Source organism: Gorilla gorilla, chromosome 21 (assembly GCF_029281585.2).
Source record: "Gorilla gorilla gorilla isolate KB3781 chromosome 21, NHGRI_mGorGor1-v2.1_pri, whole genome shotgun sequence".
In the NCBI taxonomy this organism is placed as follows: domain Eukaryota; kingdom Metazoa; phylum Chordata; class Mammalia; order Primates; family Hominidae; genus Gorilla; species Gorilla gorilla.
This window is the reverse complement of record NC_073245.2, coordinates 11,181,431-11,207,996: the sequence shown is the minus strand read 5'-3', so window position 1 is coordinate 11,207,996 and position 26,566 is coordinate 11,181,431. Positions and strand designations below refer to the sequence as shown.

Below are 26,566 nucleotides of genomic sequence, written 5' to 3'. Positions count from 1 at the left end.
GGACACCGCCACTTTGGTCTAACAGAGTATCTCAAAATTAACACATCCAAAATATGAATTTCTGATTTTGCCTTAAAAATCTGTTTTACTGCAGCTTCCCTCATTTCAGTTAATGGCAATCCCATCATTCCAGTCGGGTAGGCCAACACTCTCACGTCTATCAGAAAAGCCTGTCAGCTTTTATTCCCTGCACAGTGTATGCATTTTACAGATAAGGAAACTGAGGCGACACAGTCACAGAATCTGACACCTTTCGGCATCTTCACTGCTCCATCCCTGGTCCAAGCCACCATCTCTCTCCTGGATGATGCAGGTCTCGTTATCTCCTACAAACTCTACCCAGCAGCCAAAGGGATCCTTTTAGAACACAAATTGGATCAGGTCATTCCTCTACTCAAAACCCCTCCAACGGTCCTTCCTTTCAATAGAGGCTGAAGCCTTTTCTTTGGCTGATGTAAAGTTCTGTGCATCCCTCCCCGACCCCCGCTTATCTCTTTGACCTCACCACCTCTCCCCCTCATTCACTCTGCTCTAGCCACCCTGCCTTCTTCCACATCCCCTCATCAGGGCCTCTGCACATGCTGTTCCTTCTGCCTGGAATGCTCTTCTCCCAGATCTCTGCCCCGTGTATTCTCTCTCCCGCTTCAGGTCTTTGCTCCAAGGTCACCCTCTCAGTGAATCTTCTCTGACCACTGTGTTTAAAATACAACCCCTCCTCCTACAGCACTCCTCTTTCTTCCCATGCTTCGTTTTTCTCCACCGTCCTTAGCAACAGCTAACATATTTATGTATGTATTTATTTTATGTCTTTAGAATATAAGCTCCAGAGAGGTAAGGATAGATGCCCATTTTATGCTTTATTTAGTCCCTTATGCCTAGACTAGTGTCAGGCCACCACAGGCCCTCAATAAATCTTTGCTGAATGAATAAGGGGGTCTGCACTGATCTGGGTTGATGTCACCACCCAAGTAAGTGTAGGCCTCTTAGCAAGTCAACAAAAGGGGGGAAAAAAAGCTTTGTGGTACTTTGTTTATATTATTATAGTCCTTTCTACACACAGTGTTCTATTTAGTGAGCTCGTCTCTCCTGCTAGGTTATGAGCTGGAAGAGTTTTATTCATCTTTGAAAAAATAGCACCAGAGGGTCCCCTCTAAGGGCTGTAATGACTATATGCAAGAGCTCAGCTGGGAGTTGTGTGCCCTCAGGCCCATCAGTATCAGGACCAATTTCCTTGTGTGTACATGAGGTTAATCATTGCCATGACAACGAAGGGAGGTTGTGCTGCTGAGCATACACAGCAAGCCCTTGGTACATGGTGCATGTCACAGCTGGGATAGGATTTCTAGAAGGTAGCTGGACAGAGCATTTGAAGGCTAAGTGTTGGGCAAAGGCGAGCCTGGGGGTCCAGAAAAGCAAACTTAGGGCCTTCTCCTCCTTCTCAGCAGATTGACCTTCTTGCTGTCACAGCCCCGGGCCCTATTCTGCCCAGCACTGGCCCTAGCAAGTGTTTGTAGACCAGGAGTCCAGGTATCAGAAGGTGCCTACCTTCGGGGTAGGAAGGTGCTCAGAGACAGGTGACTACGGAGATTCCAAACTGGCAGCCCACGGCCGTATCATGCTTGAAGACCTGCATGTATATGTATTCCAATTCAGTCAATATTTATAAACTGAGAGATTTCATATTTTTTTAAAATCCATGTTTTCTGGCTTGTCTCAAACAAATTAAAAGATCTTTCAGCTCTGTGCCTGCATTCCTGCATGGCAATGATTGTCTGAGACTGAGAAGTTGTTCCTTTCTGTCAGAGTTCTTACCAGAACTCTTGCTCTTATAACTGGTCTGTGTTGTTTGTTAGTGGCATGGCATTGGAGCTTGGAGTCTCTTTTCTGGTCCAGTCTCATTTTATAGGTAGAAGATCTGAGGTCAGCGTGGGGGTGGGTGGCACTTGCCCAAGGCCCCCAGTAAATCAGCAATGGGGCCAGGACTGCAACCCCAGGCTTACGGCTCTGAATCCAGGGCACTGGGATGCACAAGGAGGCTGAGAATGCAGCCTTGCAATGTTCTTTTGGTTGGTTCCCAGCTGTCAGGTAAGAAGAATGGGCTACTTGGGCTGAGGGGGAAATCCTTTTCAGGAAAAGGCTGGTGGGGCCAGGGAGGTAAAGCAGAGAGCACCATCTCTGGCTGCATGCAGCTAAAGCCTCTCTTCTTCCCACTTGCTGGCAAACACTGATCTCCCCAACCTTGTAAAATAAACTCAGGGGAAAGGCTCAGCCTACACTGGCGCTGTGGACATAGCACTCTCAAGTGTCCCTCTCACTCCCCTTGCCTGAGAGCAGGCATCCTAGGGGCCCCTGATATGATGTAAAGAGCAGGGGCTTTGTCCTAGGGCAGAATCAAGCTGGAAACCTAGTTCTTAGCATAGGGCTGACCACGAGCTTTAACTTCATCTGTAAAATGGGGTTTCAGTTGTGAAGACTGAACTGAGTGGTGCATGCAAAGAGCCTGGCACACACACTGCTGGATGAACAGTAATTTCTTTCCCGTATGTTATAAACCAAGGCCCAGAGACAAATGAATAACTTATACCAGAAAGGTACCGAACTAAAATGGGCTCCCTTAGCTCCAACTGGGTAATTTTTAAGTTTTAAATATAGTTGTAAAAGTAGTACATACCCATTTAAAAGCCTTCCAGTTTTGCTACTCAAAGATAAACCACTGATTAATTTGATTGCTGCCCCTTCTCTGGCCTTTTTCTAAGCACAGATATTTTTAGGGGGCAAGGGGTTGTTATGTTTACACAGTTACAGCCGTGGCAAAAATATAACTTGTATATTTTCAAAATGTACCATAGTTTAAGAATCGCCCATATGGCATATCCTTTATAAAAAGTATTTTATGGGCTGCATAGTATTCCATTTGATGGGTCTGTCATGGTTCATTTAGCCTCCCTCCTTGTTGAACATTTAGACTTTCTATCAAAAATAATGTTACAATAGGTATCTTTGTGAATAATTATTTTCCTATATTTAGAATTATTTCTTTAGGCTGGTTCCCTGGTAATGGATTTTTAGGGTCGAAAAGTATGAATGTGCTGCCAAACTGCTTTCCCGAAGGGCTAGGTTGCCTATTGGTTCTCCTACCCATAATGTACACCTATTAGCTGGGTTTTCTACTTGATCAAACCACCAGCACTTAGCCAAGGCCTTAAAAGGCAAAGTGTTCAAGCTCAGACATACAAATCATCCAAGATGATTTTTCCATGTCTCTCCGGCCCTGTGGCAAGTATCTTCACCCCCACCCTCCACCCTCCACCCTCTGCCCCATGGCAATGCAGGCGGGGAACTGAGGCCAAGCTCGGAAATGGCCTAGCTCCCAGATTGAAAGCAAGCCTCCCAAAGCTACTCCCCCTTCTAATTACAGCATTTCCTATCTGTGTGGCAGCTCTGGCATGGCTGTTTCAGTCAATATTTACCAAGTGTCTATTGTGTGCCACTTCCTCGTCTGCCAATAGTCCCATAATCGAAGCACGTGTCAGTGAGGGGTTGGGCAGAAGAGAGAGGGGCTTCTCTGCAGAACTCAGAAGCTGGTGCCCTTGAGCAGAGCTCTGGAGGACAGGTGCATAGTTGTTCTCCAGGTACCCAGGAGCTGCCTGTGGAGGAGCATTCCACATTCTGTGCAGGAACAGGGGTTAGCATTTACAGAGTCATGAAGAGTAAGAGAGCTACAGGGGGCTGGGTACCGCTAGACCACACAGTGTAGGGGCATAGGGAGAGTAGAGAGAAGGGCTGAGCCTGCAGCCTTTTGAGCTTACAGAAAAAAGTTCTGATCAAGTTTAAGGTCAAAGTCAGGTTTACAGTTCAAGGTCAAGGCAGGCCTAAGGCTCAAGGTCAGATTTATATTACAGAAGATAACCCTGTACGAGCTCCACCAAGTATGGACTGGGAAGAGATGAAGAGAAGCACCAGGACAGAAGGTCAGGGATGATGACGTTTTAACAAAGGCTATAGAGGTTAAAATGAGAGTGGAGGTGAGGAGGTGACAGAAGTAAAGGTGGCTACAAGAGAAATTTAGGAAGTAGACTCTTGAGGGTCCCCAGAAGAGATAAGCTGTAGGGAATGACGGAAAGGGAAGAATTGTGATGACGCCCAGGCCTCTGTGTGGGTTAGCTTCGCTGCCTACTCAATATTCTATCCCTCCTCCCTCAATAATAGAACCTTATTCAGGGATGGCAATATACCCACCTTAAAACATACAAACACACCCCCCACTCCACCCAGTGTTGCAGAGACAGTTCTGGCCTGTGAGTTGTGAACAGCAGCACCCTGGGCTTGGGAACCTGGCTAGGTGTCTGCTATCCTGCAAGGGCTAAAAGAGGAATGGGCATCATGCCTTCAGAGGCTTGGAGTCTTCCCAGGTGCTAGGAACAGAGCTGGATTCGAAATCGAGGCTTAGTAAACACCTGCTGAGGGAAGTCAGGCAGCCAAACAGATGACCTGATAGTTCTGAGAACCCCATTCCATCAATCCAGGAACCAGGAAGAGGGCCCCTGAGGGAGCTCCATCCTCTCACTCTCTTGGGACAAAGCCTGGTACAGTATGGAGACCACAGTACTTGGGGCCAGGACACTCAGCTCTGCCACTGAGTATGACTCAGACCTAAGGCATACCTCTCTTGACCTCTGGGTCCCTCAGTCTGCCCATCTATAAAGTGCAGATAACACATCCCACCTCATACAGCAGTTGTGACAATCCGACCTCTGCCTTGTCAGCCTCATTTTTCCCACACACCTCCTTTGCAATTCATCTTGAAAATTCACTGGACTTCTGCCTATGCAGTGCTGTCTTCCTGGAAAGCTCTCCCAAGCCTCTTCAGCCTACTTATTTTCCAAGTTCAATCCAGGCCTGAATGCTTGTGTGTAGCCTCAAGGGAGACAGAATTCACAGCTAGAGCACATCGTGCACCAGTAGGATACAGGCTGTTTACACACATCCCCACCTGTAGAGCAGTCTCCCACCCTTTGGGAGTTACTGAGCCTACATGTATATGTGCATGCACACGTGTGTGATGCTGATGAGCTGAGAAAGAGGTCTGGCAGAAGAAGTCACAAGGTCCTCGTCCAGGCTCCACACAGCTCAGAGCAAAGCAGAAAAGCTGTGGGCACCGCTCCGGCCAGTACATGCCCCAATCTGGTCAGTGTGGAGCTCAACAAACCTTCCTTACTGAATAGTTAGCCTCTCCACCTCTGCCTCCAAAAGGCCTTTTGATGGCATTGGCACTGACACACACTCCTCGCCCTTGCTGTTGGGAGGGTCGGCTGGAGAGCTCTACTGCAGTCTCTCACCCACAGGAAGACACCGCTGTGCCCATCTTCACAAGATGAGGGACGCTAAGTTACCTTACTCACCCAGGGTCACAAGAATAAAAGGCATCAAGGGCCAGCCAGGCCTCTCTGGACATCAGAGCTGTTTGTGGGCTCTGACACTAAACCTTCACGGCATCTAAGGGACTTAGGCTCCCTGTTTGCAAAATAAGACCTGAGCCCAGGAGGTGGAGGTTGCAGTGAGCTGTGATGGTGCCACTGCACTCCAGCCTTGGTGACAGACTGACAGAGTCAGACCCTGTCTCAAAAAAAAAAAAAAAAAAAAAAAAAAAGAAGCCGGAGTCTCTCAGGAAACCAGTCTTTCTATCAGTGTCTCTCTCACTCACTCATACACACTGAGCAAGAAACTTCCACGAGGCCCTCTGGGGCAAGCCCTACACACTGGGAGAATGTATTTGCAAAATATATATTTAACAAAGAACTTATATCCAGAATGTATAAAGTACTCTCATACAACTCAATAAGAAGGCCAACAGCCCAGTTTTTAAAAATTAATGGGCAAAATACTTGAACTGATACCTCACCAAAGAGCATATGTGGCTGTCAAATAGACACAAAAAGATGCTCGACATCATTAGTTATTAGGAAAATGCCAATTAAAGCCATAAGGAGATACCATTACGAACCTATTAGAGTGGCTAAGATTTAAAAGACTAACCATACCATGTACTGATGAGGATGTAGAGGAACTGAAACTCCCATAATGCTGCGAGTAGAAATGTCAAATGGTACAGATGCTTTGGAAACACTTGGGCAGTAAAAAGTTACATATATATTTACCAAATGATACAGCCATTCTTCTTCTAGGAACTCACCCAAGAAAATAGGAAAGTGTATGTCCATTGAAAGATTTATACACATACATTTATAACAGCTTTACTTGTAATAGCCAAAAAACTGGAAAAAACTAAATGTCCATCAACAAACAGATGAATGTATAAACAAATGATGATTTATCCTTTCTCCATACTATGGAATATGAGTTCGAGACCAGCCTGACCAGGATGGTGAAACCCTGTCTCCACTAAAACTACAAAAAATTAGCTGGGCATGGTGGCGCATGCCTGTAATCTCAGCTACGCAGGAGGCTGAGGCAGGATAATTGCTTGAACCCGGGAGGTGGAGGTTGCAGTGAGCCAAGATCGCACCACTGCACTCCAGCCTGGGTGACAGAGTGAGACTCTGTCTCAACAAAAAAGAAAAAAAAGGAATAAACTATTGGTATACACAACATCAATCTCAAAATAATTATGCTGAGTGAAAAAGCCAAACCAAAAATGTGCATATTATATTATTCCATTTATATAAACTACTAGAAAATGTGAAGTAATCTGTACTGACAGAAAGCAGATCAGTAATTGCCTGAGGATGAGCGGGGAGGAAACTTTTGGGGACGATGGAGATGTTCACTCTCCTAATTGTGGTGATGGTTTCATCAGTATAGAAATATATCAGAATTTACCACACTGTACTTTAGATATGTGAAGCTTGTATATCAACTATATTTCAATAAAGCTAGAAGGAGGAGGATGGGAAAGGGTGGAGGAAAGGAAACAGAAAGCATAGCAAACAGGAGTTGTCTTAGGAAGCCAGGCAAACAACACAAACAACACACATACACACAGACACTGACACACATACACAGATACACACACACAGACACTGACACACAAACACACACACAGACACTGACACAGAGACACAGATACACACACACAGACACACCGGCACAGACACACACACATAGGCACACACAGAGACACACACAGATACACACACAAACACAGACACACACACACAGGCACACATACACAGACACTGGCACACACACAGACACACACACAGACACGCCACACACACAGATACACACAGACATACAGGCACAGACACACACAGGCACACACGCAGACACACACAGGCACACACACACAGATACATACACAGACACATCGGCACAGACAGACACACAGGCACACACACGGACACACACACTGACACACACAGATACACACACAGACACACAGGCACAGACACACACACAGGCACACATACACAGGCACACACAGAGACAGACACTGACACACACACACAGACACACGACACACACACAGATACACACACAGACACACAGGCACAGACACACAGGCACACACACGGACACACATGGACACACACACTGACACACACAGATACACAGACACACAGGCACAGACACACACACACAGGCACACATACACAGACACACACAGAGACAGACACTGACACACACATACAGACACACAACACACACACAGATACACACACAGACACACAGGCACAGACAGACACACAGGCACACACACGGACACACACACAGATACACACGCACAGACAGACACACACACAGGCATACACATGGACACACACACAGGCACACATACACAGACACACACACAGACACAGACATACACACACATAGACACAGACACACACAGACACAGACACACACAGACACAGGCACACACAGACACAGGCACACACAGACACAGACACACACAGACACAGGCACACACAGACACAGACACACACAGACACAGGCACACACAGACACAGGCACACACACAGACACAGACATACACACACACAGACACAGACACACACAGACACAGGCACACACACATACACACACAGAGTATGAAACTCCCGCATGGCCTCTAGTCCCAAGGAGTCCCTCAACCCAGGATTCCATCTGATAAGGACACCAAAGCTTCTTGTCATTTACTCAACATTTTTCTAGAATGTTTCTGTGTACCTGGTTTGTGCTGGGTACGGGGGTTCAGAGACAAATCAAACAATCCTTGCCCCAGGAAATTATTTCTAGCAGCCGTGGTATAGCCTTCCCCAAATTCAACCTAAACATTTTGCCACATGCCCCTAATATCCCAGCCAGATTCCCTTTCCAGGATCCCTTGGAGTCCTTCCTCCTGGGCCTGATTTTTTTTCTACCCTTGCCACCTCTTGGGAGAAAGCCTTCAATTAGTTCACAACTCCAGCAGAAGTCTGTCTTTTATCTGTGCAAAACAGACATCCAAGCCGAACCCCAACTGATTTCTAATAATTGACCAACGAGATCTGAGTCAAGTCTTCACAGAATCGCACAAATTCTGGACAGGAAAGAATCTGAAGGTTTCAAAGCCCAACATCCATCTGACTGAAGTTCTGTTTCTCGGAATAACATTCCTGTTCTGCAGTCACCCGGACCCAGTTTGAATACCTCCAGTGAGGAGGGAGCTCACTGCCAAATGAAGATGTGTTGGCACTTTGGGAAAGTAGGGAAGTTATAAAGTGATTCCTATACAACACGGATGGAAGGGTACTGGCATTTATTAAGCACCTACTGTGTTTAATAAATAAAGCCCCTGGGCTAGGTAGGGGCTTTACACATAGAAGATTTCTAATCTAGTTTAACTCTCATGCCAGCTTTGCTGTCAGGAGGCCTAGGTTATGATTATGATGCCCATTTTTACTATTGAGGTACTAAGGGTCAGATAAATTAAGTGACTTGCCCAGTCACAAAGTCAGTCCATGGCAGAGAAGGAGACAGCAGTCCAAGTGTATCCAACTCCAACCTGCGCTCTCTGTTCCCAACCACTCAGAGAGCAGGGCAAGGGGGCCGGTGCTGCCTAGGCTTGGATCCTGGGCTTTTTCATCCGGATGGCTGGCCTCAGGGATTCCTTACAAAACTGACCTCCACCAGGCCTAACAACCTCTGAGGCCTTCTCTCTCAAACACACGGCCCCAGAGTGAGGAGCCCCCCTCCTGTGGAGGGGGAAGGGGCTCTCCAGAAGGAAGCCACAGACAGTTGGCTCAAATGGTCTACAGCTCCAATCTGGGCCCTGCGTGCCACCCAGGGAGGGCTGGTCTCTGCAGTCAGGGAACAGGAGGGTGTGGAGGGGTCAGGTCCTCTCCATCTGAGAGCACAGAGCTTAGGCTGGTGACTAAGAGCCAGGGCTCTGTGAAGGAGCTGTGGGAGTTGGAAGTGGGTCGCCTGAAAGACAGTGTTTGAGCTGGGCCTTGAGACAGATCTGAACATGAGGAGATAGCAGTAGTAGTAGGAAGAAAATTTCAGGCAGAGGAAACAGGGCAAGTAAAAGTAATTGAGGTAGAAAGGAATGGCAGGGAGGAAATACCGCTGACCTGGGGTAGAACACGTCCGAGGGTCACTCAGGGACTTTTCTGAAGTCATAAACTATCAAAATGTCCTTCTCTAGCTCTTAGACCACCTCACTCCTATCAGGTCCAGGGCTAGCGACCTTGGTGTAAGAGCCCAGCTGAGCTTTGAGGAGGAAGGAATGCCCATTCACAGGCCTAAGAGAACAGAAATGGGGAGAGGAAGAGAATGAGAAAGCAAAATGAGGGGCAGGGAGAGTTTGGGCCCTGGAATCAGGTATTTGGTAGCTCAGCCACCATGTAACAGCTGTGGGCCATGGACAAATTGCTTAAATTTCCTATAACTCAGCTTCCTTTTCTATAATAATGCTTTCCTTAAGTGGGCTGTCAGGAAGATGCTATAAGGTCACATATCCCCTGTGCCCGACATGTAGTGTAGCTGTTATCATTAACCTGGACAAGAGTCGGGACTTAGAGGGTCAGAAAAGCAATCGAGGCCCATAGAGACAGGAGGAAGCAGTGTTTGTGGGGACATCTGCTATATACCAGGCTCTTTCCCACAGGGGACCGCAACAGATCATCCCGTCTCCTCTCAGGCAGGAATAATCGATTTCTCTCTGGCAGATGAGAAAATGGCCCAGGGGGTAACACAATTTGTCTGAAGTCCCAGGCTAACAAGTGGCAGAACTGGAAATGAGCCAGGCCTGACTCTGAGGACGCGCGTGGCTCCTAGAAGGCCCAGGGTGGCTTCAGTGGATGGAGCTGTGGCTCCTCCCCTTTTGGCTCTGAGCCCCAACAGTGAGGAAGGTGGCTACTGTCAGAAGACGTAGTTTGCCTCATGACACTTGCCTCACAGAAGAGGAGATGTTTGGCACACCCTTTCTCCCTCTGGGGCTGCATGTCCAAAGTCTGCCACTTCTGAAAGGGAGGCTGGAAGGGAGGCGAATCTTACAATGCATACAGAGGGGATGTGTGGGAAGTAAGACAGGGGAGGTGGTGCCAAACTGGCTGCCTAATGAGGCTTTGGGAAAGACGCAGGACCCAGGATTTACTGTACCTCTGTTTCCACCGTTTTAAAAGCCAGAAAGGACAGGGAGCTGCCCTTTGCTGAAGGGCACCAGACCGATGGCCTAGCCAGACTAGAGAGCTCAGTGTCCTCAGACTCACTGTCCTTACACAGTCCTCCTCCGCTCCCTTCCCGAGTGCCAGCCTTTAGATCCTTTCTAGTTCCTCCTCTTCCTGCGGGAAGCCTTCTCAGATAGTCTCAACCTACAGCTATTCTTTCTCCTGGGAATGCCAGCAGCACCCACTGCTTGCCTCATCTGTGACCAGCCCTATACTAGGATTCCAGATCTTCTGGGTTACAGCTGTCAAGCACAGCCTTTCCAAACTCCATCCTATGGCAAGAATTCCTCCTAGAACATCCAGCCCTATGTGAGCAGCCCAGAGATGAGGTGCCAGCTCTCAAAACACATTGTTCTGTTACTAGATTTTTTTTTTTTTTTTTTTTTTTTTTAGAATTTTCTCCCTTTTATCTCTTGAACTGAGCCAAAATTTGCCTTTCTTGCTGGCACTTGCAAGGACTGGTCTGGTGTCTATCTCTCAGGGCATGCAGAAGCCCACACTCTCTCCCATGCCTGCACTTTGAATACCTTTATCCCTGAAAACTGCTATCCTGTCACTACGGTGCGGGAAGCCACATCCTGTATACCTGTGTCAGAGTCCCCACCCCACCACTTGTGCTTATATAACTTTGGGCCAGTTTCTTCTTTCTAGTGGTCCTAGTTTCCTCAACTATTAAAAAACTTCCTATCTTAGCAAGCAGCACAGTGCCTCACCTGTTGTGTGTGTTCAACAAATGGTAGTTATTTATTTTTTGTTCACCGATCACTTCTTTAGAGGCAGTATGGCTTAGAGGGAAGAACGCAGCTCTGATGCCAAAGAGACTGGCATCTAAGTGTAGGCTCTGCTACACAGCCGCTGTGTAACCTTGAACAAATCTCCTCCCCTCTCTGAGTCTCAGTGTCTTTCTCTATAAAACAAGGATAACATATGCTAAGTGGGCCCGGATTGGTTGACTGCTTCTTTTTTTCTCCGTCCCATCTTTACGTTGCCTTTCTTCTGCATCTGCCCAATTTTCCAGGCTACGAATAACGCCAGCTATATCACTGTGTGGCAGGCACAGTGCTGAGTGCTTCAGATGAAGATTCAGTTCAGTTCCCATCCACCCTCTAAAATAGGTGCTATGAGGGCTAGCACCTCATACTCAGAAGACACACAGTCAAATGGCAGCTGTTGTTAATATTTCTATGTGTCAGGCCCTGTGCACCACCCACATTCCTTCCCTCCAACCAACCTAAACAGCTCCCTGAGGGTAGGGACCATATCTTGGTGCCTGTGTGTACGGCAGATCCTCAGTATATGTTGGTTGAATGAATGGTTGTAAATACTTCTTTGAATTCCTTCACCGTGGCCAGAATAGAACCTTACCATGATAGGTGCTTGATGAATATTTGATTAACTGGAGCCACAAAAAATGTGAACTGTCATCAGTGGCTTTAATCTGAATCCTAGAAGGCCCTGAAACCGTGGTAGGGTTTCTTCTGCTAATTAAGAGCTCCTCTGTGGTCCTTCTCTAAGAACACTCTAGGCTCTCTTTGCAACCAGATCCCAACTTTTCCTCTGCAGGGACCATGTGTCAGAGCTGTCCACAGAGAGACTGCTTGCTGTCCAGACCACAGCACAACCCAAGGAGAGGGCAGCAGAAGCTCTGCTGCAAGGCCGGCGTGGCTTCCAAAGAACAGGAACTACCCCACCCACTGAGGACCTGCCAGGAGCCTCTCTGCACCCCTCTTTCTCAAAGGTGGCTTCTGTGCCAGGCTACACAGGCCACCAGCCAAGTTCCCTCTTCTGAAGCTGCCGACCAAGCTTCCAGAGACCCTGTGGTAGGGAGGCGTGGCTAGGGCCAGCTTCAAGGGGTACAGAGGTATCTGGAGGCCTCAGTCCCCAGAGACTCAATCCTGACAGTGCTGCCAACAGGGAAGGGGCACCATCAGGGCCTTTGAAGCTGGGGGAGCCAGAAGCAGAAGATCACAAGCTGCCAAAGTCAGGCTAAATGCCCTAGCCTTGCAAACAAGGCATTCCCTGGCCTAGGCTGCCTTTCCAGCCTTCCTTCCTTTCTCTGCCTTCATCTGTGGGCCAGCCAATAATGACTGAGCACTATGTGCCCAGCATCTAAAACTTTACATCTGAGGTCACAGATGGATGGCCGGTCACATACACATTTTAATATGTGCATTTAAAAATAATGCCTAATCAGCTACATTTTAAAAATTAGGAGATGTCACAAACAAATATGCAGATTTCTGTCTTATAAATCAGAAGATCTGACAACATTGGGCACATGTTCTTGTAGGCAAGAATGGTGAGAGCAGGATAGCAGCTGCCTCTTTCAAGCAAGCACTTTCCAATGTGCTACAATCCCCAAACAGCCCAACTGGCCTGTTTTACCTTTGTAGACAACTACATTTGACATCCCTTGCTTAACATATTTCATTTTGGTGTAAAGTCTTCCTAATGACCTTAGGAGACAACATCATTTCCCAGTTTTACAGGTGAGGAAACAGAAGCTCTGAGGGAAAAAAATAACTGGGCCAAAATTCAAACCCCAGCAGCCCAATTTCAGAGCCAAACACGAGAACACGAGTCTGTGGCAAAAATGAGGAAAATACAGACAATGCAGTGAGTTTTTAACAAAGCAAAAAGTATTCAATTTGAAGGAATACCATTTTCCCCCTGATAACATGGCCTTCTTACTTGGGGGAATAGAAATATTAAAATGTTCTTTCTCTTATTTTATGATAGTGGTGGTAAAGAGAACCCTAAGTGTCATCTGAATGTCCTCATCTGGTAAAATAAAAAGCTAGCTAACTGAAGATGGATTCCCAAATGCACTGGTCTTTGTGAAATCTAAGTCCAAGACCCACTGCGCTGCTACAGACTTCCTGTCCCAGTATGACAGCAATCTTCTGTTATTCCTCTTGGTTAAAACAAAAAAACAAAAACTCATAACTTCATCTAACCATATCTGCATCATTCTATTTTTGAAGAGGTTGCTTTTGAACTGAGTCTTTCCCAACCCCTCTCCCTCCAGCAAATCCACAAAGCATTTGTTCATGCCTTTTGTTATATTTATCTTATTCTTCCTCAAGTAACAATTATATGTATCCTATCCACCCTTCTACCCCCTAAAGTCATTACAGAACAGAAGAAAGACACTTTGGGAGGCCAAGGCAGATGGATTGCCTGAGGTCAGGAGCTCGAGACCAGCCTGGCTAACATGGTAAAACCCCCTCTCTACTAAAAACACAAAAATTATCTGGGCATGGTGGCGCATGCCTATAGTCCCAGCTACTCAGGAGGCTGAGGAAGGAGAGTCATTTGAACCCGGGAGGCACAGGTTGCAGTGAGCCAAGATCATGCCACTGAACTCCAGCCTAGGTGACAGAGCAAGACTCTGCCTCCAAAAAACAAAAAGAAGAAGAAGAAGAAAGAGTTTCTGAATTGTCAGCCACTCAGAGCTAGAAGGGCTCTTAGATAGCATCACCTCTGACTCCCATCTTGCAGGCATGGAAAAGCAAAGGGTCTGACCTAAGACCACCCAGTGGGTCAACGGCAGAGCTGGGGTGAGGACCCAAGTCTACTGACTCCTCGGTGCTGGCTCTTCCTGCTGCGCCAGGCTGCTTTCCAGCCACTCCCTTTTGGTTGGCTCAGCCCCTCAATTCAGAGGACAGTGCTGAGTATGCGACAAACACGTCATAAATATCTGTCCATTAATGCAGAGCAGCCTGGGGTGCACAGGCCTCAGCCTCTCCATGGCCCTTGGCTTGAGCTTCACATCACCTGCATCGAGACTTCCCACAGCACCAGCTGCCTATCAAATGGAGAACTGGCACCTGGGGCTTCTGGTGGCCTAGATGTAGAAAGACCCCATGTGGCTTAGAAATGCAATCCCTGTTAGGCTAGAGTTATGAACCAAGCCCTGCTGAGTAATGTTAGGCAAATGACTTCACCTCTCAGGTGTTAGGCATTCCTCCAGACAGGTGGGATGCCTAGAATAGACATGAAGAAGAATTCCCCAAGCCTATCAGATGATTATAGGCACAAGACAGTCTTTGTCAGAAGAATTTCAAAATCCTGCTTCTAGAAGGCTTTAAGGACAGGAAAGGTTCTGGTCTACCTGGGACAAACAGATAGTTCCATCAAAATTGTGTTACAGCGTGAGCTTGGATGGTCCCCTAGACTCCGTGTCCACCTTCTAGATTGATGAGGACAGGAGCCAACAAGTCTTTAGGGCTGTTTGGAAACATTCTAAATCGAGTAGAACCCTTTACTATTATTATTAAATTATTATTCACAAGCTCAATGCCAAAAATAGAGATGACAATGGCATCATCTCTCAAAAGCCTTCCTGACCCACTCCGTAGGAAAGATCATCCCCCTCTCTCTGTCCCCCCACCCCATCACACACATATCAGTATGTCTTATAGCTTCCAGATGTTTTCTCATATCTACACATTTAGGTATCTGTCTCCCTCTGTTAGATATGAGCTTCTTGAAACTAGGACTCACAATTTACTCTTTCCTGCATGCTATGCACTTAGCCCAGGGCCTAGCTAATAAATAAGGACAAATGCTGGTCAATGTTTAGCAAGTTAAGGAATCCCCTCCACCTCCAATACTGGAACAAGGGTGCATGTAGGCCTTTCGGAGCCAGTAGATGCATGCAGATCATTTGAGGGATGGGAACTCTTGGAGGGAAACTGGCTGACCCAAGGTTATTCAGTCATTGAGAGGGCTCAGACTAAAAGCAACCCTTTGGACACCCAGTCCAGTGCACTTCCAGCTAAACATTTTCTAGGTTCTATGATACACTGGTTGTACGACTCTGGGTAAGACCCTTCGCCTCTCTGCCCTGGCTTTCTCACTTATAAAAATGGGTAAATTTATATATAGTGCCTACATAATGGGATGATCTGAGCAGTAAATTATTGAACCTGTGTAAAACAGAGCACAACACATAAGAAGACTAAAAAAGTGTGTCTGTCCTGACTGTCATTCAGGCCTAACCATTATCCTCGGTAAAGGGGCATCCACCAAACATCAGCAAAGCAGGGCTCATGGTGAAAGGAAAACTCTCCATTCCTGGTTCACACAGTTTTCAACCAGGAAGTACCCTGCACCAATCACCTGGGAGAAATGCCTGATCTCTCACCGTAAATTGTTCACAGCTTTTTCTTCTCCAAACCCCTATTCACACCCGCAAGTGCACACACAGCTCACAGCATCAGCAAGGTATGCATGAAGAGGCAGCGAAACCTTCGGAAGAGGATGATCCAGACAGACCTGGTGTCAGATAACAGTTCTAGCTGTGCAATCCTCAGCAAGTCACTTAATCTCTCCAAGCCTCAGTCTCCTCATCTTTGAAATAGTCATAATTTTCTTTAAGGATTACCTGAGACAGTTAATGGTCTGGGACTTCATAAATGACGTTGAGGGTAATAATAGTTGTCTGATTTTTATTTAACAAAATCCACTCGACAGAATGTCAGAAGCAGAAGGGGTCTTAGAAATCACTTAGTCCAGTCCCATCATTATATAGATGGGCACACAGAGGTCTTGAGGGGAGGCCTGACTGGCCCAAGGTCACATAATAAGGCAGTGGTTCAATGGGACATGGGACCTGGGTCTCCTGACTTTCTACTGCATATCCATGTTGTCCCACTTGATTCTAATTATCTGCTCTCCTCCCTCAAACACAGAAAATGGCTAGAATCATTCCCTTCCCAATCCTCCTCCCTTCACAGTCATCTCACACCAGCCAGCACCATCTGGATCCCTTTTTGCCAACATCACCACCCTCCCAGGCACATCTGGCCCCTTTTGCTCTAGTCAGGAGCCCTAGAGGAGTAGGCAAAGCATCTGTTAATCACCAACAATAGCAATAATAACAGTAGCTGTAATAGCAATAATAATGACAACCAACAACCTGGACGATGTCCTACACTAAAAAGGGCTTTCACCTACATAATCAACACATTCCTACAGTTTCTCCCTAACCTAGTTGGCTTAGGGACATAATTTCCTCAAGTTTGTTTCATTCAACACTTATGGAGCACCTACTTTGGGCCTACTCATGGGCCAGAGGCTGGAGATATAGAAAGGAAAATGATAGGGCCTCTGCCAAATAGGAATTTAGGGTGGGGGTGGGGGGACATGACAACTTCTTTTGGCCCAAATGGTGCAGCAGCAAAATTCCCCACCCAACCCTATGGAGAACCTCCTTTATCATGCTGTCAAAAGGCAGGAGGTATCTGTGGAATAAAGAGGAGCGAGAAAGGCTTGAGTGCTAGGCTGAAAATGACAGCAGGAAGGAAGATAAAGAATCGAAAATACAAGCACCAAAAACTGGACTGCCTGGCCTCAGGGTGACTCTAGGGAGACACTCCAGGGAGGGCAAGAGAGCCACAGTGGGATTCGTGTGAGATCCGGAAGACCTGATCCCTGCCCTGCTGCCAGCACACAAGAATCTGCTGCTTCTGTTCCCTCAGAGACTCCGCCCTTGGATGCCAGGATTTTCCAAACCCAATGCTGGGCTACAGGCCTCCTTGGGACCATCATTTGCTAGAATGATGTCACAACCTTTGCAGTGGAAATGTTGCTGCCTGCCTAGGCCCTCAGCCTGGTGACCCAATACACTTCAGCATTCATTACCCATGGCAGGGACACCATCTGCAGGGGTGTGGAAGAGACAGGCAGGGGATGGGGAGGAGAACAGGACTAAAAGCAGTCACCTCTTCCTCTCTTCCCCCAGCCTATCTCCCAAGTCCTGAGTTCCTGAGAACCTACTATGTGCCAGGCACAGGCACTATTTTAGGTGCTTCCACATACATCTCATTTAATTTTCACATCGGGCTGTACCCCTAGATTTACAGATGGAGAAACTGAAGCTGGGGGAAGGGAAGTCACTTGGCAGCTCAGGGATGTCAACATAGGGCTGTCCGGCACCTCCAGCTCCTTGAGGCCCACAAGGTCAGTGTTTCACTGAAGAAGTCAGAGTTGAAAGAGATCAACTGAGGAAACCCCAATTATTTCCTGAAACTAAATTTAAATTGCCTTAGCAGAGGGGTCCCCCTGACATGTAAAAGCTGCTTGAGTGATATACTAAAATTATACACATCATTTAATCCAATTCCTGCATTTAACAGATGAGCAGACAGACACCCACGCCTAGAGAATTTTAAAATGGCTACTTGTGGCCAACTAGCAAGTTAAGGGCCTAGAACCCCAAATCTCTGGCACTTTCCTTACACGACTCTGCCTGCAGAGATCACCTTTTTCTAAGAAGCTCCTCCAGCCCATCCCGACACCACCAGATGGGCAGAGAAGGCAGAGGAAACGGGCAGCATGTGACCGGCCTCTCTTTCAGTCTGCAGGGTTGGGGAAGGGAATATAGGGCTTCCCAGGCTAGTAGGTGTTGCAAACAGCCCAGATCCCGGCTGGGGAGTGGAAGGCTTCACATCCCAGGGAATCTCCGGGGAGACGGAGGCTCAGATCGCCCACTCTAGGACTTATGGGCATTTTTTCCCCAGATCTACTGCAGGGCCCTGATGCTTCTCAGAGGGAAAGATGGGATGGAAGCAGTCATTGGCACTTGACCTTGGGGTGGGTGTGGGGTTTCATCCTTCTCCCACCCCCAGGTACCCCTGCTCCTCCTCCAAGAAGGAAAAGAGAAGCTTAAATGTTTGCCAAATGCCAGAAAAGGAAGACAAATAAAATTGGGGGGTGGGTTCCCTAAAAGCCTCCTAATCACCCACTTTGGGCATCTTCTCTGCTGCAATCAGCACCCTCTAATTCTTACATTTCAGGGAGGGGGAGGGAGGGAAGCGCTTAAAGGGATGTAGGGGAATGAAGGGAGGGTAAGAATGAGTCACGATTAACCCCTCTTAGGCTGGTGCCCTCCAAGGGATTCTACCGCCGCGAGCGGTTGCAAGCGGCCCCCACCTGCCGCGGTGCAGCGCAGAGCCAGCTCCCCGCTCCGCCGCGGCCTCCTCACCTGAGTCCACTGGCCCTCCGCAGCCCCGCCGGCTCGCACCACTCCGGCCCGGCTTGGCGCAGCGCCTCTGCAGTCGCTGCTGCAGCCGCCTGGCCCTGATCAGCGACCTGCGGGGTTAGGAAAAAGAGATAGACCGGGGCGGGTGAGCGCGGGCGGGGGACACCCAGGCAGCTGAGCCCCCGGCCGCTGACAGCTGGGCCGCTGCAGCCAGAAGGCTTGGAGGGCAGGCTGCCTGCCGGGTGCTCCGTCCCCTCCTCCTCGCGGCCCGCGGCCCCCACCCCACCCCCTGGCACTTGGCACTCTGGACTGCGGCGGGTGCAGCTGGGCGGTGGGCCCGGAGATCCCCGGGGTCCTTGTCATCACCTGCGGAGGCTTCCATGGCTTCAGCTGCCCTGCAGGGGCCGCCGAATTGCTCTCCCGAGCCCCTGCAGGAGGCGGCTAGCTGGGTGCTCGCCGGGGCTGGGGCTGCCGGGAGGGAGGGGCGGGGAGGGTGAGGTGGATGGAGGGGACCAGCCAGTCGGCGGCTCGCCGGCAGCTGCGTAAGCGGCCCGTCTTTACTTTCCTTCTTAAAGAGATAGTTAGTATCTTGCTCTAGAGGGCCTGGGAACAGAGACAACGAGCACACGGGGAGCGGGGGCCTCTCCCACCTACACACCAGCCGGTATTTTGAGCTGGGCGATCGATTGGGCGTGGTAGAAAGCGTCTTGGTCGGCTGTGTGACCCTGTGCAAGTCCCTTCACCTCTCTGGGCCTCAGCTTTTTCTTCTGTAACATGGGGTGATGATACCAGTCTCACTCCCTGGCACATAGTTGGCTCTAGTGAAATAGTAATTTTTATCTAAAAGCCTTTAGGAACATTTTTCATTGCCCAAACCAAGTCTGAGTACCAGGGGTATTTAATGTGAATGACAAGCACTTGGGCTACTAACAATGATAGCAGGAATCTTAAGTGTCTGAAAATGGAAATGTTTTCCTCTGAAGTAGTAAAAAGGTGAATCATTGGAAAGATCTCGGAGAGATAAGCAATCACAACTTAAAATGTTAATTGTGGCTCTTTTCCCTCTGTCTTCCATCTGTCACAGGGAAAACAAGAAGACCAAAAAGTCCAAAAAACTGGATTTTCTGCCTAGCCCTTCCATTTCTAGCCATACAACTTCAGATACGTTAACTCACTTTCTGGGCTTGGTTTCTTATCTGCTTCATGCGTGGGAAGTAGGTGGAGTGGGAATGGGCTCCTTCTTTCTGAACCAGGCCTGTCTGATCTGTCATTACTCTGCTCTAAACCATCCAGTGGTTCTCTGTATCGCTCTCCGCCACATGCCCTCATCTTACTCCAGCTCTCTGACTTCATCTTGCGTGGCTCTCCCCATCACTCACTTTTCTCCCATCAAGCTGTCCTTCTTGCTGAGGCCTCACTGCTGGGCCTTTGCATTTGCTGTCCCCTTTGCCTAGAACACACCAGAGAGCCACATGGTTCAATCCTTCCTTTCCTCCAGGTCTCTGCTCAAATGTTACTGTCTCAGAGAGGGCTTCCTTAACCATTCTACATAAAATACTAACTCCCTCCTCTCCACCTCCTTTGCCCCTAGTTTTGCTATATTTAATTACCAGCTGACATAGTGTATATTTACTATGTGTCATTTATCACTCCCACTAGAATGTACACTTCATGAGGGAAGGAACTTTGTTTTTTTCCCTTGCTGTATTTCCAGTGCCCAGAGCAGTGCCTAACACATAGTAGGAGCTCAATAAATATTGACTAAGTGAATGAGAAAGCAAGCACACATTGTGCCAGGCCCCAGTCTTCTATGGGAACACTAGGCCAGATGCCATCCTGGAAGTCCTTTTGTCTTAAGTCTCTTAAGGCTCTTAAGTCCTTAAGTCTGTTTACTCTCACCGGTGCTGAACTTGGTACCCTCTACTCTCTGCCCCAAGCTGACTTTTCCAAGAGAAGAATTTGTAAAGTGACTTCACTGATTTACATCATGACTCTGCAGTACTGGCCTGGTGAGAAATAGTTAATATTGATAATGTACATGAAAAAATAATTATTTTAAGTTTACTGTTGCTTTTCACAGTCAAATCTTTTCCTGTATCTCTGAGCTGCAATAAATCCATTACTTTTTTTGCAACAAATGCTAATAAATTTTGGAGAGGACATTGATTCTATTTTCTCCTGTATTCAGTTAAACCATATCCTATCAGATAGCCATTATTATATTATGTTTTCTAGAAAAACATGGCAGAGCAATTTAGCAGGAATAGGAAACTAGTTGAAAAAGCCATGTGAAATGTTGAGGTCTTCTGTCCAAAACACCTAATGCTATATTAGCAAGTTAACTGATAAAATGTTTTATCTGCTCTAATGCTCACTGAAATTATATAAGTGACATTTTTACACTTAAAGTGAAACCAAAGGAAGCCATGTAATTATTACATGTTTAGAAGGAGAACATTTCTGAGATTGTCATTAAAATATTTTTTTGTCTGTTCCCATGCTGTTTTGCTTATTAATAGAGATAGGGCTTTACTATGTCGCCCAGGCTGGTCTCCAACTCCTGGGCTTAAGCAATCCTCAGCCTCCCAAAGTGCTGGGATTACAGGCTTGAGCCACCATGCCTGGCTGTCCCATCCTCATGTGTGTATGTGTGTGGGGTTTTGTGTGGGGGGTTTTTTGGTTTTTTTTTTTTTTTTTGGTTTTTTTTTTGCTTGGTACTTAGAAGACTACATTTCCCAGAAATCTCCACAAGGAACTTCCCCAAAGCAAGACAGTGACTTCACTCACATTACTCCCATCTGGAATGGTGTTAGCTAGTAAAGTATTCTCTTTATCATCAGGAAGCAGATGATTGAGAAGAGAACTGGTGTTTAGTTATAACATAAATTGCAACAAATGAGGATTATAAGTATAAAACAAAATTATTCCTAATAAATTAGTAATTTTGTTTTGTTTTGGACTAGTTGAAAATACATTAAAAATTTTTTTAGTTTCAAAAACAATTGTATTCCAATTCTGGCTAAGCATACTCTCCACAGAATGCAGCAATAAAACCTGAACGAAATGCATGTAGCAGCTATTTGAGGATTCTGAAGACAAAATACTAGCAGGCACACTGGGGAAGAAGCCAGAATTTGAACCACTGAACTAGTGGTGAATTTATCATCTTTATTTCTTCCTATAACTCCTGTCCTGGTCTCAAGGCAGATCAAAATCTGGAATTGGGGCTCAATAAAGAGAAAGCTCCCAAAGAATCTCCCTAGTTTTGACTTGAAGATCAGGAAAAGGGACTTCTGATGCGCAGAGTATGTGGGAGATATCATTTTTCTTTTCCTTTCAAATCTTTTCTCCATTGTCTCATGACCCAGGCCCTAGGCCATCCTGCAGTGGTGTCTGTGACAGCAGGAACCCACAGGTGCCTAAAACTCTGAGGGAGGAGAAACTTCTTCAATAAAAGTAGCTGTAGTCCTGAGGGAGGGTAAGCCCCTGTTGTTGTTTTTTTGTCACTGTCCTCCTACCTCCTGGTCCCAGATGCAAGTTCAACTGTGGAAAGTAGGCAGCAAAGTGGAACAGAGTAAATAAAGCTCCAAACTCCAGCATTCTGGTGAACCCCAGAGTGAATAAATCAAATGATGATAATGATAATAATAATAGTTTTCAGTTACTGCTGAAAATTAAAAACAAAACAAGATCTTTAAAGCAGTCAGAGAAAAATGATGCATTTAATAATACAGGAATAGGCTGGATGCAGTTGCTCACACTTGTAATCCCTGCACTTTGGGAGGCCAAGAGGCAGATTGCTTGAGCCGAGGAGTTTGAGACCAGCTTGGGCAACATGGCAAGACCCCACCTCTATAAAAAATACAAAAATCAGCTGTGTGTAGTGGCGTTTGCCTGTAGTCCCAGCTACTCAGGAGACTGAGGTGGGAGGATTGCTGGAGCCCGGGAGGTCGAGGTTGCAGTGAGCTATGACTGACTGTACCACTGCACTGTAGCCTGGGTGACAGAGCAAGATCCTGTGTCAAAAAAAAAAAAATACAGGAATAATAATTTAAATAACTGTTGATTTCTTATCAGAAACCAGGGAGGGCAGAAGAAAACAGAACAATTTTTTTTAATTGCTTAAAGAAAAGAGTTGTCAACCAGGATTTTGTACCCAGCAAAAATATCCTTCAGAAATGAAAGTGAAATAAACACATTCTCCAATTAAGGAAAATGAAGATAATCCATTGCCAGCACACTTGCTCTAAAAGAACTATTGAATTAAGTTCTTCAGACAAAAGGGACATTACATTAGAAAGAAATTTGGAACATCAAGAAGGAAGGAGAACAAAAATGGTAAATATTTGAGTAAATTTAATAGGCTATTCTTCTCTTGATCTTTTAAAACATGTTTGACAGTGGAAAGCAACAATTGTTGATGGGGGTTTAATGTGTGTAGATAAGACAAGTACAATATAAAGGAGGAGTATGTATATTCCTTTACAATATAAAGGGACCTATATGGTGTAAGATTTTTACACTCCTCTTGAAGTGGTAAAATATCAATTCTAAGTAGAGCATGAAAAGTTAAGTATGTATTTTGTAACCCCTAGAATAGCTATTTTTAAAATCTATGACAAAAAATATAGTAAAAAAAAAAAAAAAAAAAAACCACAATAGGCCGGGTGCAGTGGCTCATGCCTGTAATCCTGGCACTTTGGGAGGTAGAGATGGGTGGATCACTTGAGGCCAGGAGTTCAAGACGAGCCTGGCCAACAGGTCTCTATTAAAAATACAAAACTCGGTCTCTACTAAAAATACAAAAATTAGCTGAGTGGGGTGGTTGTATACCTGTAATCTCAGCTACTCAGGAGGCTGAGGCACGGGAATTGCTTGAATCCAGGAGGGAGAGGTTGCAGTGAGCTGAGACTGCACCTCTGTACTCCAGCCTGGGCAACAGAGTGAGACTCTGTCAAAAAAAAAAAAAAAAGAAGAAGAAGAAATAAAAATGGAATTCCAAATATTCCAAAAGAAGGCAAGAAAGGGGAAAACAGAGGAATAAAAAATAAAGGGAACAAACAGTAAAAAAAAAAAAAAAAAATCCTAAAATCCTAAATAAATAAAATCTGAAATCCAAAAATGTCAATAATTACATTAAATATAAGTGATCTAAACACTTCAATTAAAACAGAGGTTATCCGAATGGATAAAAAAAGACTTTATTTGATGCAGTCTATAAGAAATTCACTTTAACTATAATGAATGATATAGGTAGGCTAAAAGTAAAAGATAAAAAAAGATATACCATACAAATACTTATCAAAGGAAAGCTGGAATAACTATATTAATATTAGAAAAAGTAGACTACAGAGCAAAAAATATTACCAGGAATAAAGAGAATTATTATAAAATAATAAAAGGGTCATTTCACCAAGAAGATGTAATAATTATAAATGTAAATAACCTAATAAAAGAGCTTCAAAATATATAAAGCAAAAACTGACAGAATGGAAAGGAGAAATAAACAGATCCACAATTATAGCTGGAGACACAAACACTTTTTCTCAGTAATTGATAGAACTAGTAGACAAAATAAACAAGGATGTAGAAGAACTAAACAACACTATGAACTAACTAGGTCCAACTGACATTTATAGAACACTCCACCTAACAAATGCAGAACAGAATTGATCCTTGAACAACACATTTTTGAACTGTGTGTGTCCATTTCCACGTGGATATTCTTCTGACTCTGCCATCTCCGAGACAGCAACACTAACTCCTCTTCCTCCTTCTCCTCCTCAGCCTACTCAATATGAAGACCATGAAGATGAAGACCTTTATGTTGATCCACTTCCACTTAATGAATAGAAAATATATTTATCTTCCTTATGATTTTCTTAATAACATTTTCTTTTCTCTAGCTTGCTTTATTGTAAGAATATAGTATATAATACATATACAACATATGTGCTAATTGACTGTTTATGTTACAGGTAAGACTTCTGGTCAACAGTAGGCTATTAGTAGTTAAGTTTTTGGGGAGTCAAAATGTATACACAAATTTTCAACTTAGTATAGGGTCATAAAATAAATCTTAATGAATCTTAAATAACTGAAATCATTTAAAGTATGTTCTCTTACCATAATGGAATTAAACTCAAAATCAATTACTGGAAATATCCCTTAGAAACTGAACATCCTATACTTCTAAATAATTTGCAGGTAAAAGACCTGCAAGTCTCAAGGGAAATTAGAAAATATTTTTAGCAGAACAAAAGTGAAGCTACAACATATAAGTATCTGCGTGATGCAGCTAAAGCAGTGCCAAGAAGGAAACAGAGCTTTATGTGTTTATATTAGAAAAGAGGGAAGATCTCAAATCAGTTATCTAAGCCTCCACCTTAATAAAACTAGAAAGAGCAAAATAAGCCCAAAGCAAGCCAAAGGCAAATAATAATAAATGTAAAAGCAGGAATAAATGAAATGAAACAGAAAGCAGAAAAACAAAAGAGAAAATCTTTTAAAAGATCAATAAAATTAATAAGCCTCTAGCACAACTGAAAAGAGAAAACATATTAACAATGTCTGAAATGAAAGAGGGGTTATTACTATGGACCCCACAGACACTAAAAGGATAATAAGGGAATACTCTGAACAACTCTACACACATAAACTCACCAATGTAGATGAAATAGACCAATTACTTAAAATAAGAAACTACCCAAACTCATTCAAAATGAAATAGGTAACTGAATAGTCCTACAACTAAAAAATTAAATTCATGGTTAAAAAAACTTTACAAAATATAAATATCCAGATCCAGATTGTTTATGGGTGAATTCTATCAACTATTTCAAGAAGAAATAACACAAATATACACAATCTATTGTAGAAGAATAGAATATGAGGAAACACTTTCTATTTTATGAGGCCAGTATAACCCTGATATCAAAACCAGAAAAAGACAGTAAAAGAAAAATACAGACCAATATCAGATGCAAAAATCCTTAATAAACTATTAGCAAATCCACATGAAAGGATATTCAACATAATTAGTCATTAGGAAAATGCAAATCAAAACCATGAGCTACTCACTAGGATGGCTTTAATTTTTAAAAGGGAAAATAACAAGTATTGTCAAGGATATTAAGAAATTGGAACTCTGATATATTGCTGGTAGAAATGTACAATAGTGCAGCTACTTTGGAAAACAGTTTGACAGCTCCTCAAAAAGTTAAACATAAAGTTATCACATGACCTGGCAATTCCATGCCTAGGTATATAACCAAGAAAAATCAAAACTTATATACACAAAAACTTATATACTAATGTTGATAGCAGCATTATTCATAGTAGTTAAAAAGTGGAAACAATCAACATGTCCATCAGCTGATGAGTGGATAAACAAAATATGGTATATCCATACAATGGAATATTATTTGGCCATAAAAAGGAATGATATAAAGATACATTCTAAAACATGGATAAAACCTGAAACCTTTATACTAGGTGAAAGGACCAGATACAAAAGGCAAAACATTGCCAGGAGTGGTGGCTCACACCTGTAATCCCAGCATTTTGGGAGGCCAAGGCAGGTGGATCATTTGAGGTCAGGAGTTCGAGTCTAGCCTGGCCAACATGGTGAAACCCCATCTCTACTAAAAATACAAAAACATTAGCTGGGCGTGGTGGCATGCCCCTGTAATCCCAGTTGCTCAGGAGGCTGAGGCAGGAGAATTGCTTGAACCTGGGAGGTCGATGCTGCAGTGAGCCAAGATCGTGCCACTGCAACTCCAGCTTGGGTAAAAAAAAAAAAAGGCAAAACATTGTTCAATTCCATTTATGTAAAATAAAAACACCTGGAACTAATTTGTGAGTTTAGCAAGGTCATAGGATACAAGGTTAATCTATAAAAATTAACTGTATTAATGACAAAATTATA

At 45.0% G+C, this 26,566-nt stretch overlaps 1 protein-coding gene across 13 annotated transcripts in view; it reads right to left on the bottom strand.

The window, feature by feature from the left end:
• Nucleotides 1-19,164, bottom strand: part of SNPH (syntaphilin) — a 42,224-nt gene extending 23,060 nt beyond the window's left edge. For 3 of the 13 annotated variants that reach the window (XM_019017010.4, XM_004061662.5, XM_019017012.4), the window contains exons 1-2: nt 19,006-19,147; nt 18,643-18,749 (exon numbers count right to left, since the gene is read on the bottom strand). The gene's annotated coding sequence lies outside the window, so the exon portion shown is untranslated. Of the gene's footprint in view, nt 1-1,545; nt 1,628-18,590; nt 18,750-19,005 lie in introns of those variants that run through there. The other 10 variants (XM_055372401.2, XM_019017016.4, XM_055372402.2 and 7 more) reach the window with 9 other exon arrangements.
• Between the last annotated feature and the right edge of the window lie 7,402 nt (nt 19,165-26,566).